Genomic DNA, 11,103 nt, shown 5'->3' on the forward strand with positions numbered 1-11,103 from the left:
CTTGGTCTGTTGTGTCACAAATGCACGTATCCAGCACATCAGACAGGATGGAAGGTCAATCATTTTCCTGTGTGCTGGACCGGCAGCTGCGCCTCTCGCTCCACGTTTGTACGTTTCATTCAAGAGCAAACCTTGCACTGGTCGAAAAGCCCAACTGAAAAGGTAGATCACTTTGTTTTTTATTTGACAATTCGCCTCTCTTGTGATCAAATAATAAACATTAATTGTTTTCATCTCATATCAAAGTAGATAAATTCTAGACTTTAGTTTGATTCTGTTTGATATTTGTAAATGATATGATTGATTTTTCTTATAATTTTTCCAATTCATTGTAACGAAATATTAAATTTTCAAATTATTATTTCTCTGGCTCTGCCAACAATGTTTGGATTGCTCAGGTGATTCAAGCATTGCTCTAGAACTTCAAAATGCAGAGACCAGTGCCAAAACTTTTTAAAATCAAAGTGAAATTTGTCTAGACAATCCACATTATTAATGCAGAGAAATGATTGATCGTTGTCTCGAATTTTAAATTTGACCACGCAGACGTGGCGAATTTTGAGAGAGACGCTCTCCGTTAATGAGACCGGTTGAACAATTAGCAATAAATACGGCGATCTGGCCAAAAATTTGGTTGCGCCACCGAAAACAAGTTCTTCGCTGGCCGTGTTGAAGATCGGAGAAGCTCGAGATCACGTGCCCTTTTCTTGTTCCTCTAACTCGGAATGTCGTCACCGGAGCTGGCCGCGGCTCAACTCATTCGCTTGCTCGGCCAGTGTGTTGCATTTTCGCGCACAATTATAATAATAATGTCTCAAGCGAATGAATTTTGCACTCACCTGGCATAAATTCCTCGCCGTCGGCCATGGGACGCCGGCCAGAAATCAAGATGATTATGAGAATTTATTAACGCGATTGGATCGATTCTCTCTCTATTTAGCTGCATAATTTGAATTTTCAAATGCATTACCCGGAATATTCACGGAGGTCGCAGGGATTCTTTCACGTAATTCTCTCAACCTGTCAGAATCCCTTACATGACAGCATGGGAATTGTTTTGTAATTCACTCTTGGGCGCGCCATCAATCACTTTCAGCACTTCACATAAATACACCTTCATTATTGAGCATTCCCTGCCAAATTAAGTAATAAAAAAACATAATAAATAATAAAATGGACACAAACTTTTTTCTCACACGTCAAAGTTGGTTTGAATTTTAATGTTCAAAACTTTTGGCAGTGGATATAAAACCTGCTTTTAATTTTCGGTTTCAACGTTCATAATGATTCCACTCGTTTCCCAATACTTTTCCGGTTGGCAAATGAACAAAGGATTCCGCTTCAGCCTATTATTTGAATGCTGCAAGCGCAGGAAATTATTTTTTGGCGAGGAAAAAATAAAACATGGAAGTATGAATACGTGCGGAGTTCACAATATACAATTTGAGTTTATTGAAAAATTTCAATGTTATATTGGAAACTTTGAAACAAATATTTTTTTCATCCTTCGGATCTTTTTAACTTCCATCTTTTCAAATAGATTTTTGTAATCGAAAACTTGTATTAAAATATCATTTAAATTTAATGTTACATTTTTAAGGCATAATAGCCCTAGGATCAAACTTCATTAATGTGAATCCTATTTCAATTATTTAAAATTATTTGTTTCAAAAAATGCGTCGCTTCTTTTTGCTGGAGTTTCCATTTTTATTTTGATGACGTACCGGGAAACCTACAAAAACCTTGATGACACAAAACAATTTAGAAAACCTCTGCATTATAAATTTTGCATAATAATCTACCTTCAGATTTTTTAAATATCTAACAAAAAAAATGCATAGAAATCATTTTCATTGGCAAAAATTAAATGAGTTATTAAAAAAAATTCATAAACACTCAGAAATTAAAAAAAAAAATCACTCTTTAATCTAAAAAAATTTAAAAAAAAATTGCACTTTTTCAATCAGTCTCATTAAAATTAGCATTTGTCACTAAAATTCTGCATCTTTCTTATTTGGGATTTAAATATTTAGACTTTAATTTTTTGCTTCACTTTAAAATCTGCAAATTTTCATATATATATTTTTCAAACTGAGCCCAGTGGCCAGCACGTTTCAAAGGGTGAGAGGGTGCCGAGGTTCGTTGTTCTCTCCACGCTGCATCGGCACGTGTTGGAGGAGCGAGCGAGCATTCGTCTCACCCATTCACAAATTTCACGCCGCATTTGAGAGGGGTTAAAGGGCATGTGTGTGCGGGCGGCCGGCCGACATGCACGCAGGGCCATGTCCATCTTTCACTCTCTCCATATGGGCGGAAGAGAACAGGGACGTGTCTCGCGCGAATGTGTCTGCTGCGTGTGTGTGCCTCGAGCCCTTTTCTGCATCTGTCAGCTGGACCGGCGCTTATTTATTAAACTGCTAATGACAGCCCCCGCGAGCGAGGTACTAAAAATTCGCACGTGTTCTTGGCTGTACATGACCCGACCAGTTGGTGGAAAAACGCGATTTTCCTCTGAAAGGCGCCGCACACACTTCGTACACGTGTTTCGCGCCAATGACGGCTGCAGTGCCAAGGCAAAACACGCCACCCGCCGTCGGTAATTGCCCCGCGTACCCCCTTCGAAAAATAACGGGGTTGTTTGTTTTTCACAAGCGAGCACCTGTCCTGGCTCCACTATTAATTAAAGGCTTTTCCTGTTTATTTTTCCTTGCAGCTCGTCATTTAGACCCAAATTCGGTCCCAAACCGCTGTAATTAATGCTCAAGGAAAGACTTGATGGAATGTTTTGGCAAGTTTAATTAGAATCGAAGTGAGTTGATGAACAAGGAAATTCCGTTTCTGATTTCATGTTTCAAAGGTTGTCTCTAATTGAAAGTAAAATTAACTGGATTAATTTCAAAAACTTTCTTCTTCTGGTTCTCGGAAGTTTTAGCAAAATTCTTGCTAGTGCGGTGGTGCCGCTTTGTCCAAAAATTATTTTTTTTTTCTTAAAAAATTTAGTAATCATCAATAAAAAATATTAAAAAAAACTCACTCATTTTTTTGAAACATTTTTTTGGTTTAAAAGTGAGTTTGAAATTTTTCTTTAAGCATCCCGTGGATTGTAATATTCTTTGTAGAATATTAAATTAGCAGAAAAACATCTTAAAATGAACCTGAGGGAGAAAGAAAATTTTAATTAATTTAATTGAATAAAACTGAAATTAAATAATTTTATAAAAATGAAACTGAAGAAACAACCAGAAATTAAATTATTCTTCCTCTTCACACGCTTTTGAAAATCAGCACGTTTTGTGTTTGCAATTTCAAATCAAATTCAACAATGAACACACCAATCTGACTGTTTTCCCTGCAAAAATGATGAAATCAATTTCCAATTAAAGGATCAGCGAGACCAAACAATAATCAGCTCGCTTGTTTGCCAATTCAGTGGCGTATAATTGCATTTGACGATTTCCCAGCGTCTCTCTCTCGCGAATGTACAATAATGTAAACTTTGCTCAAGGGCGGCGAACGCCTCCATAATAACAATGCAAACACAATATCCACCCCCAGAAGCGGCACATTGCAAACGAGAGAAGTTTTACACTCAATAAAAGTTACAGGCACTGCTCGGTGAGCGATTGTTGATGGGCTTCGTGCCGATATTGTTCTCTGGATTGATTAGCCGTGCGGTTGACTCGGAAATTATACACCTAGTGTGTTTGCCAACTGAATCGCATTTGCTTGGATTCCAATCAGACCTTAAGTTTCAAATTCAAAACTATTCTGATTTATTTGAAATGTATCAAGAAATTTTAACAAGAAACAAAATTAATCCAAATATTGAACAAATTTTTTACCTTTTTTGTAATTATTATTTTTTTGGGGTGAAATTTTTACTTGAAACCTTGCGTGACCTCTCAATAAGACACCCGATCAACTGGAATAACAATCCAATCAAAAAGATTTCGCCTCCAATTCCCCTTCAGGCGAGCATCGAAAGATATATTTCGCCAGTAAATTTCCTCCTTGACGAGCCCTGTCCGTTCATTTTCCCTTTTTCCACGTTAACGCTCGCACGATGATGTTGGAAAGACTGTGGAATTCCACCTAATATACCAGGTATCAGTTGCCAATCAATATCGGCAAAGGCCCTCGACGGAGAGAGAGAGAGCAGGAGGCACATCGCCAATATTTTGCCTCCGCCGTCGGGCTTTTATTTCACGCCCGAGCGAGGAAAGGAGCAGGACGTCTGCTCTGGACGTCCCTTTATGCGTTCTTGTTTACTCGGCCGCCCATTCCTTATTGATCACCGCGCGTGAATGGCAGCCGTTTTGTTTCGCACACCGTTTTACGAGCACCGTCCCACGGAGGCTATAATTTTTTCTTTCTGCTGCCACTTTGTCCCTCTACGCGTGTTTCAGCACTTAAAAGGCCGAATTCGCACCCCTTTGTTGACCCAATGCGATGCCCAGACATTTCAGCAACAAATTTTATTACCATCAAGAGGCGCCTGCAAACTTACTGACGTCAAATGTCATTTCAATTGATAAAAAATAAAATCGTGAGCATTTATAAGGATTTTGCAAAAAGATCCTGATTAATTTTGATGATTATTTTTTATTCATTAGCATTGGTTTGAGTTTGAAGATGGAAATATCTTAAGAAAATTGGAATAAGTGAATTTTTGATCATTAAGATTTTATGAGATTTTCTAAAATTATTGTTTCCTCGGAATTGGCTCCATTAAAATTGACAAAATTTTCATCAAACTAAGTTCATATCAATCAAGTTGACAAAATAATATCAACAAATAATTTGAAATCAAATTTACATTGATCTAATGAAAAAAAATAACAATAAAAATAAGATACTATTTCTATAGCTCCGGGCTTGGGGTTTTAAAGAATGAGATGAGTGTCCCAAGTAGTTTTCTTTACGGAACAAAAATATATATAGGTCAAAGAGTAATTCAGTTTTTGTTCATGACCTTTGGTAAAAATTTTATATTGATAGAGACTCTTTGCAGAAATAAAAATTAAAACAATATTTTTTATATTGATTGAAACCGGGCGAACCTCGTTGCAAAGAAAAAATGAAAAAATTTGGGGTCAGTTGTCCTTTATTTTTTCATTTTTTCTTTGCAACGAGGTTCGCCCGGTTTCAATCTTTTATAATATTTTTTATATTGTTCTTTGCAATTAAATTCAATTTTGATGAAAATTGTATGTATCTAAATAAAATAAGTAAATATTTAAAATTCTCATTAAAATTCAATCAAGCTCTTTAGTTTCAAAGAACAATATTAAAAAAATATGGATCCACATCAAATGTTAAGCTTTAAATTTAGTTTTTAGCGTTTAATTTTACTGACAAGATATTTGTCTTATTTTTTTTTTTAAACTCCAACTAGTTCAAAAATTTTCTCCATCTCATCTCCCACGCAAAACAAGGGCGACTGACAAGATATATACAACCCTCTGTATATGTATCAGAGCGGACGAAAATCGTCGCCCTTTCACCGCGGGGCACATTAGAAAGAAACAAAGTGGCCTTTAATGCGGCCGACTGCTCCGTGCAGGCGTGAAAGTGCCGCCTATGATATACACGCCTGTGCTGTGATCCGGCGGCGTTTTTCGCCGCTACTCTTTAGCCCCGAGTCTGCAATGTCGGTCGGTCGGTCGGTCGGGCGTGTTGCTTGACAACCGGTACGTCATTCTCCGGTTGCCAGGGTGTAGAGGTGTACACAGGCAGGCAGGTAGGTGGTTGTTGGGCAAGAACTCTGCCACTGCTCTGCTCTCTCGACAAATCCAATATGTTTCTCTCCCGCCTCGCACTCAAAGAGGAAACCTGCGAATTATCACGAGATTACTCAGAGGTTCATTCAGCACATTCGAAACTTGATGTACACATCAGGCATTATTAAGGCTTAGATCGCCCACATTCAACATTGCTTCAGGGTGAATTTAGTCCCAACTTGTAATCACCAATGACAAGTCAATTTTTTTCTGCATACCTTCAACGACAGACGGCTTAAGAGCAAAGTTAAACTCACTATCAGGGCCAGACAGGAGTGTTTGTTTGATTATTATTTAAATGAATATTAAATTTGACTTCATAGACAAGTGTAACTCTACATGCGTCAGAGCCAATATGCTGCAAAATAATTCATGAGATTCTCATGAAGAAACTTTCAAACATTTTATTAACATTTTACAAATATTTATTTTGCTTCATATTATTCAGTTTTTTACAAAACTGGATTTTCATTTTCTTTAAATCCCAAACTCATAACACTGGATAACTAAATATTTTAGTTAAAAACAAAATTTTTATTAATATGTTAATTTTTGTTATATTTTTTTGTAAATAGTAGTTAAAAATGTTAATTATTTTTCATTTTATTTAAAAATAAAAAATTAAATTTTGTGGATTTGAGAATTTGCTCATAGTCAATTCAATCGGGAAAATGAATACTGTTTTTCTCGGTTTTTCTTTAAAGTCAATTTGATTATTTAAATATGATCATCAACATCATCATTGCTACAAGAAATGTTGTAAATTCTACAAATTTGCTCTTCTTATTAAATTAAATTAATCCAATTTCCACCAATTTCTAAAGGTAAAGTTGATGAATCATTAATTTTGCTTCTAAAAAGGAATTTAAAATGAATGGAAATAAAATAATATAGGCAGACTCAATTCTAAAAAGCGTATATTTTTAAATTAACCATAACTTCAATAGCTTTATTGCTTTTATTTTTGTACTTATATGCAGATCTCAAATCAATTTATTATTAATTCAAAGATTATGTGTAAATTTGATATTCAATTATTACTTGATTAATATTTTCAAAAACTTTAATAAGAATATTATTTTCATGGGTTATCAAGTCCTGTCTTGTTGGTCGCGGAAAGCCAGAGCGGAACGAAGCACTTGGCCCAAACGCCAAAATATTTTGCTCCTGCTCTGGTCCGCTCCTCTTCTCTGCTCTCACTCAATCTCTCGCTATGTTATGTATCCGTGTGTATATATTTTATGTATGCACGCCACACCGAGCGACGTCTCCCTCTCTCTCGCTGACCTGATTGTTCTGCCTTGAAGTTTTGATTCTTGGCTGCTGCTGGTGCTGCGTGTTTTACCTCTCGGATTTTTGCCTCGGCCACTTGGCCGACTGCCACCGAGAATCATCACAACACATCCCCTTACCTACCTACCCGCCCGCCCAACCGACCGACCGACTTGCCCGAGCCCCGTCTCTCCTTGAGCTAGTCAGCAGCATACCCAGCCTGCTCTTTAACAACTACTCGAGTTTTAAAAAAATTTGCTCGCAAGAAGAGCTGCTTACGTGCTTCATTTCGCCGGCCTCTGCTGAAATCCTCTCCGTCTATCGCCAGAGCACGCATGGGCTAATTCATTTCTGCGAATAAATTTGATTTTTCCACGGAAATTAACATGATTTTTCTGCCTCATATAAAAATCAATTTATTACAATTCTTCTTATAATTTAATTAAACAAAATATTTCTGCAAAAAAAGTCAATAAACCTCATTTCTAACAATAAGAAAAACTTTTTTTTCTGAGAGTAATTATAAATTTTTTAACTTGTTGTCTATAATTTTTAATCATTGGGAAGTTTTAATTAAAATTTCGTTTTAAATCAATGTTAAATTTATATTTTATATTATATCGCACTGCTGCAAGAAAATCTTCTCATTTTTCATCCTCCAGAACTCAGAGGTCGTGCAGGTTGCCTAACTCTCCAAGTTGCAGGCGTTGTCTTGTCTCGTGCGTTGCAGTTAGCAAAAGAGCCTCATTCATTCCTCTCCATTTACCCGGCTCGTAAAGACAAATTTCGCGAGCGCCGTTTGCGCCAATTGTCTGTTTTGCTGCTTCGCATTATTAAAATTACCTCCGCAGCTTAACCAGCAATTACAGTAAAACACGGAATTAGCCGAGCACATTAAAGCACACATAATCCCGGCAGTTTGACGCTCGTGACGTCGGCGGGAAACGGGCAAGCCTTTTTCCGTTGTTGAACTGCTTTTGAATAAAAACTTTGTTCAGTTTTGAAATTGTTCTCACGCTGGAAAATGATGCGTGCGTGCGACCGGAGAATTAGGTGTTGCCAATTTTATGAAATGCACCGACCCAATTTGCGTCAAAAACGTCGAGCGATATTTCAAATGCTGTTGACGAGCGAGAATCTGAGGTCGCGTGCTTCGTACCTTTCCCATTTTCCGGTGAACGTTTCAACCTGTTGTTCCCCGTTTCCTTTCGGCGCGATGCTTTCTCTCTCTAAAAACCCAGCCAGCCGACGAGAGTTGTAATTTGGCTTTTGAGAATGGTGCGTGTGGGAATTTTCAAACACATGACGAGAGAGGCGTGTGGCTCTAAATAAAAAAGCACATGTAAGAATCAAAATATTTTAATAAAAATTCATTCTGTTAATCAAATTAAAAAAAAAGAGTAAGAATATAGAATGATTAAAGCATTTTTCTTTGTTAAAATTTCTTCATTTATTTTATCTGAAAAATTAACTTGGCATATAAAAATTAATACAAATTCAAGTCATTTTAAAATATATTATGATATATTTTGACCAATTTTTAGGAAATTGGCAGTATTAATAATTTATCCGCATAAACAAAACTTTAATTTGATTAAATACATAAAAAACGCTTGGGAAAATATATGTCAAGAAAGTTCAATTAACGGGAAACCGATATTTATTGCAACGACTAATTATAGGATATTATTTTTTTCATTCTAAATATTTTTAAAAAATTTAAAAATAGATTGTAATAATGCACTCTACTTCTCGGACATAAGTTTTTTCTCAGATTTGTCAGTACAATTAGTCTCCTTTTTTTTGCTCTTTTTCTCATAATATGAATTGGTTTTTTTTCTGAACCTATATTTTTATATTTACGCGTATTAATTACGTTTTTTGTTTTTAATTAAAACTCTTTGTATTTTCGGACAAAATAAATAACTCCACTCGAAACGGAAACGAAGAGCACTTCATCAAATGACACAATATGATGGTGACTGAAGGGCTCTCGCGACTCAGGTTGCCTGTGAACACACACGCATATTATTAAAAGTCTGGAGTTTAATTTGGACACACGAACGCGATAATTATAAAGAGTTATCTCATTAATCTGTCGTCGGGCGGGTCTCATTAAAAAATCTCGAGTGTGTTTACTCTCTTCGTAATAAGTGAAGCGGCGGCGCGCATATACTTTCATACAAAACGACGTGGCACGCAGCGGGAGAAAGGAAAAAAAATAAAAGAAAAGCGCCGAGGAGGACAAAAACACCGAACGAGATAAAGAAAGAACCGGGCCGGTGTGTTTTAATTAAAATCCGTCTCGCATTCTCTCTGTCTCGATGGCCATCCATCGAAACTTGCGACAACTTAGGAAGGTGCGTGTGTTGAAGGGGGTGGCTCGCAGCATCCCCCGTGAAGCGCGCGGCACGAGCCGCGGCAGCTGTTGCCGTCTCCCGCGTGTCTCGCTCTCGCCGAAAGCCAAGGCGGCCCCATGCAGCGGAAATCCGGCAGCCGCACAAGAATTTCTTCTTTCTTCCATCATTCTCCCCCTTCGTGCACCTTGCTTTGATTTTTTGCCCTCGATTTCCATGTGGCGAACTTACAACTCCGACCAAACTTTTTCCGGCTCCCTTTTTGCTTCTCACAAGAGCGAGCGCAGAGACTTTAATTTTCTCTCTCTCTTTCTCGAGAGAGAGAGTTAATTTTCGCCAGATTGCAAGTTTTTCGTCGCTACTTTTCTGATTCGCCTCACTGACTTTTGCTTTCCGTGTCCTTTGAAAAAGCTCCTTCTCCGTGTCGAAGTTGGTATATTCGATGTTTATTATTATTTTTCTCTCTCTCCCCAAAAACTTGATTTCGAGATGCGCGCATAAACACAGAAATAAGGTTTCTCAATTTCTGCTGGATGGCAAAATTCCCATCTTGCCTGCTCGAACTTCAGCCCTCGTTATATGTAATAGCAAACATAAGAAATATACCAAGTCTGGCTGCTGAACTTGCGTATACATTTTTTTTTTAAATAAACAATATTTTCCGGGGCGTCTTACATTTCCAATTTTTGCACATCCTTGAGCAATCTTGCCTCTCTCTCGGCAGGCGTTTGTTTTCAATCTTCCTTATTGCATTACTTCTTTCTTGTTTCTCTTTGACGTCCTCAGGAGATTTTGTGTGACTCGCGCGTTCCCTCTGCTGATCGGATGTGACGCGATTCCGACCGCAGCATTTATTTTTTATCACGCATCTGGTCGCGGCGGCTCGCAATCACACACGTGCTTTCTGCCGCGTCTCATATATTCTCGTGCATCTTTTATTTGTTTGCTTCGATTTTCCCTTTCCACACACACACATACAAATACATCAGGCGGCGCCTCTGCTCCTTTAATGTATAAAAAATCCTTTCGCTCTCTCGAATAAGAGGAAAACGGGAGAGAAGTGCTGCTTTTTCAAAAGGAGATTGCAAAAAGGAAAATTGGATTGAAAATGCTTTGCTACAATTCATATAATTTGAAAATGAACTTGCTCCAGTTTTAATTATTATTAATTTTCTTTCTGAAAAGAAAAGAAAAAATATGTTCTTTCAAAATTAATAAAGTAATTAAAATTTTTCAAGAACTTAATTATTCTACTTGCAGACAAAAAGTTTAAAAAATGATTAAATTTAATATTTAATTGTTCATAGAGGCTTATTTTCCTACAATTATTAAAAAAAGTACTTTTAAAATTATAAGTAATATAAATTTTTCAAGAATCTAATAAGACTAATTATTCTACTTACAGTAAAAACGTTTAAAAATAATAAAATTAATATTAAATTATTCATAGATATTTATTTTCCTTATTCTAAATAAGACGTTTAACAGGATCCAGAAACAAACTCTTTATCGCGTTCAGACTCTTTGGGAAGCAGGAAAGTGAATTGTAATAATTATTATCGGTCGAACACGGATTTAATAGCGCCGGCAGTAAAGCTTTGGTTTTTTATTTTATTTTTTAAATCTCATCCGGTGTCGGTGCACCCAGCCGACTCTCACTTTTTTCCCTTTTCCTCTGTCTCGCTTGTTCTCAT

The 11,103-nt window shown here is 36.8% G+C and overlaps 1 protein-coding gene across 7 annotated transcripts in view; it reads left to right on the top strand.

Moving 5' to 3' along the window:
• The window catches only part of LOC132199112 (myocyte-specific enhancer factor 2), an 80,628-nt gene that overhangs the window by 37,635 nt on the left and 31,890 nt on the right, over positions 1-11,103 (top strand). The window lies entirely within an intron of this gene.

This window comes from Neocloeon triangulifer, unplaced genomic scaffold (genome assembly GCF_031216515.1).
Source record: "Neocloeon triangulifer isolate White Clay Creek 2 clone unplaced genomic scaffold, ASM3121651v1 ptg000013l, whole genome shotgun sequence".
NCBI lineage: Eukaryota > Metazoa > Arthropoda > Insecta > Ephemeroptera > Baetidae > Neocloeon > Neocloeon triangulifer.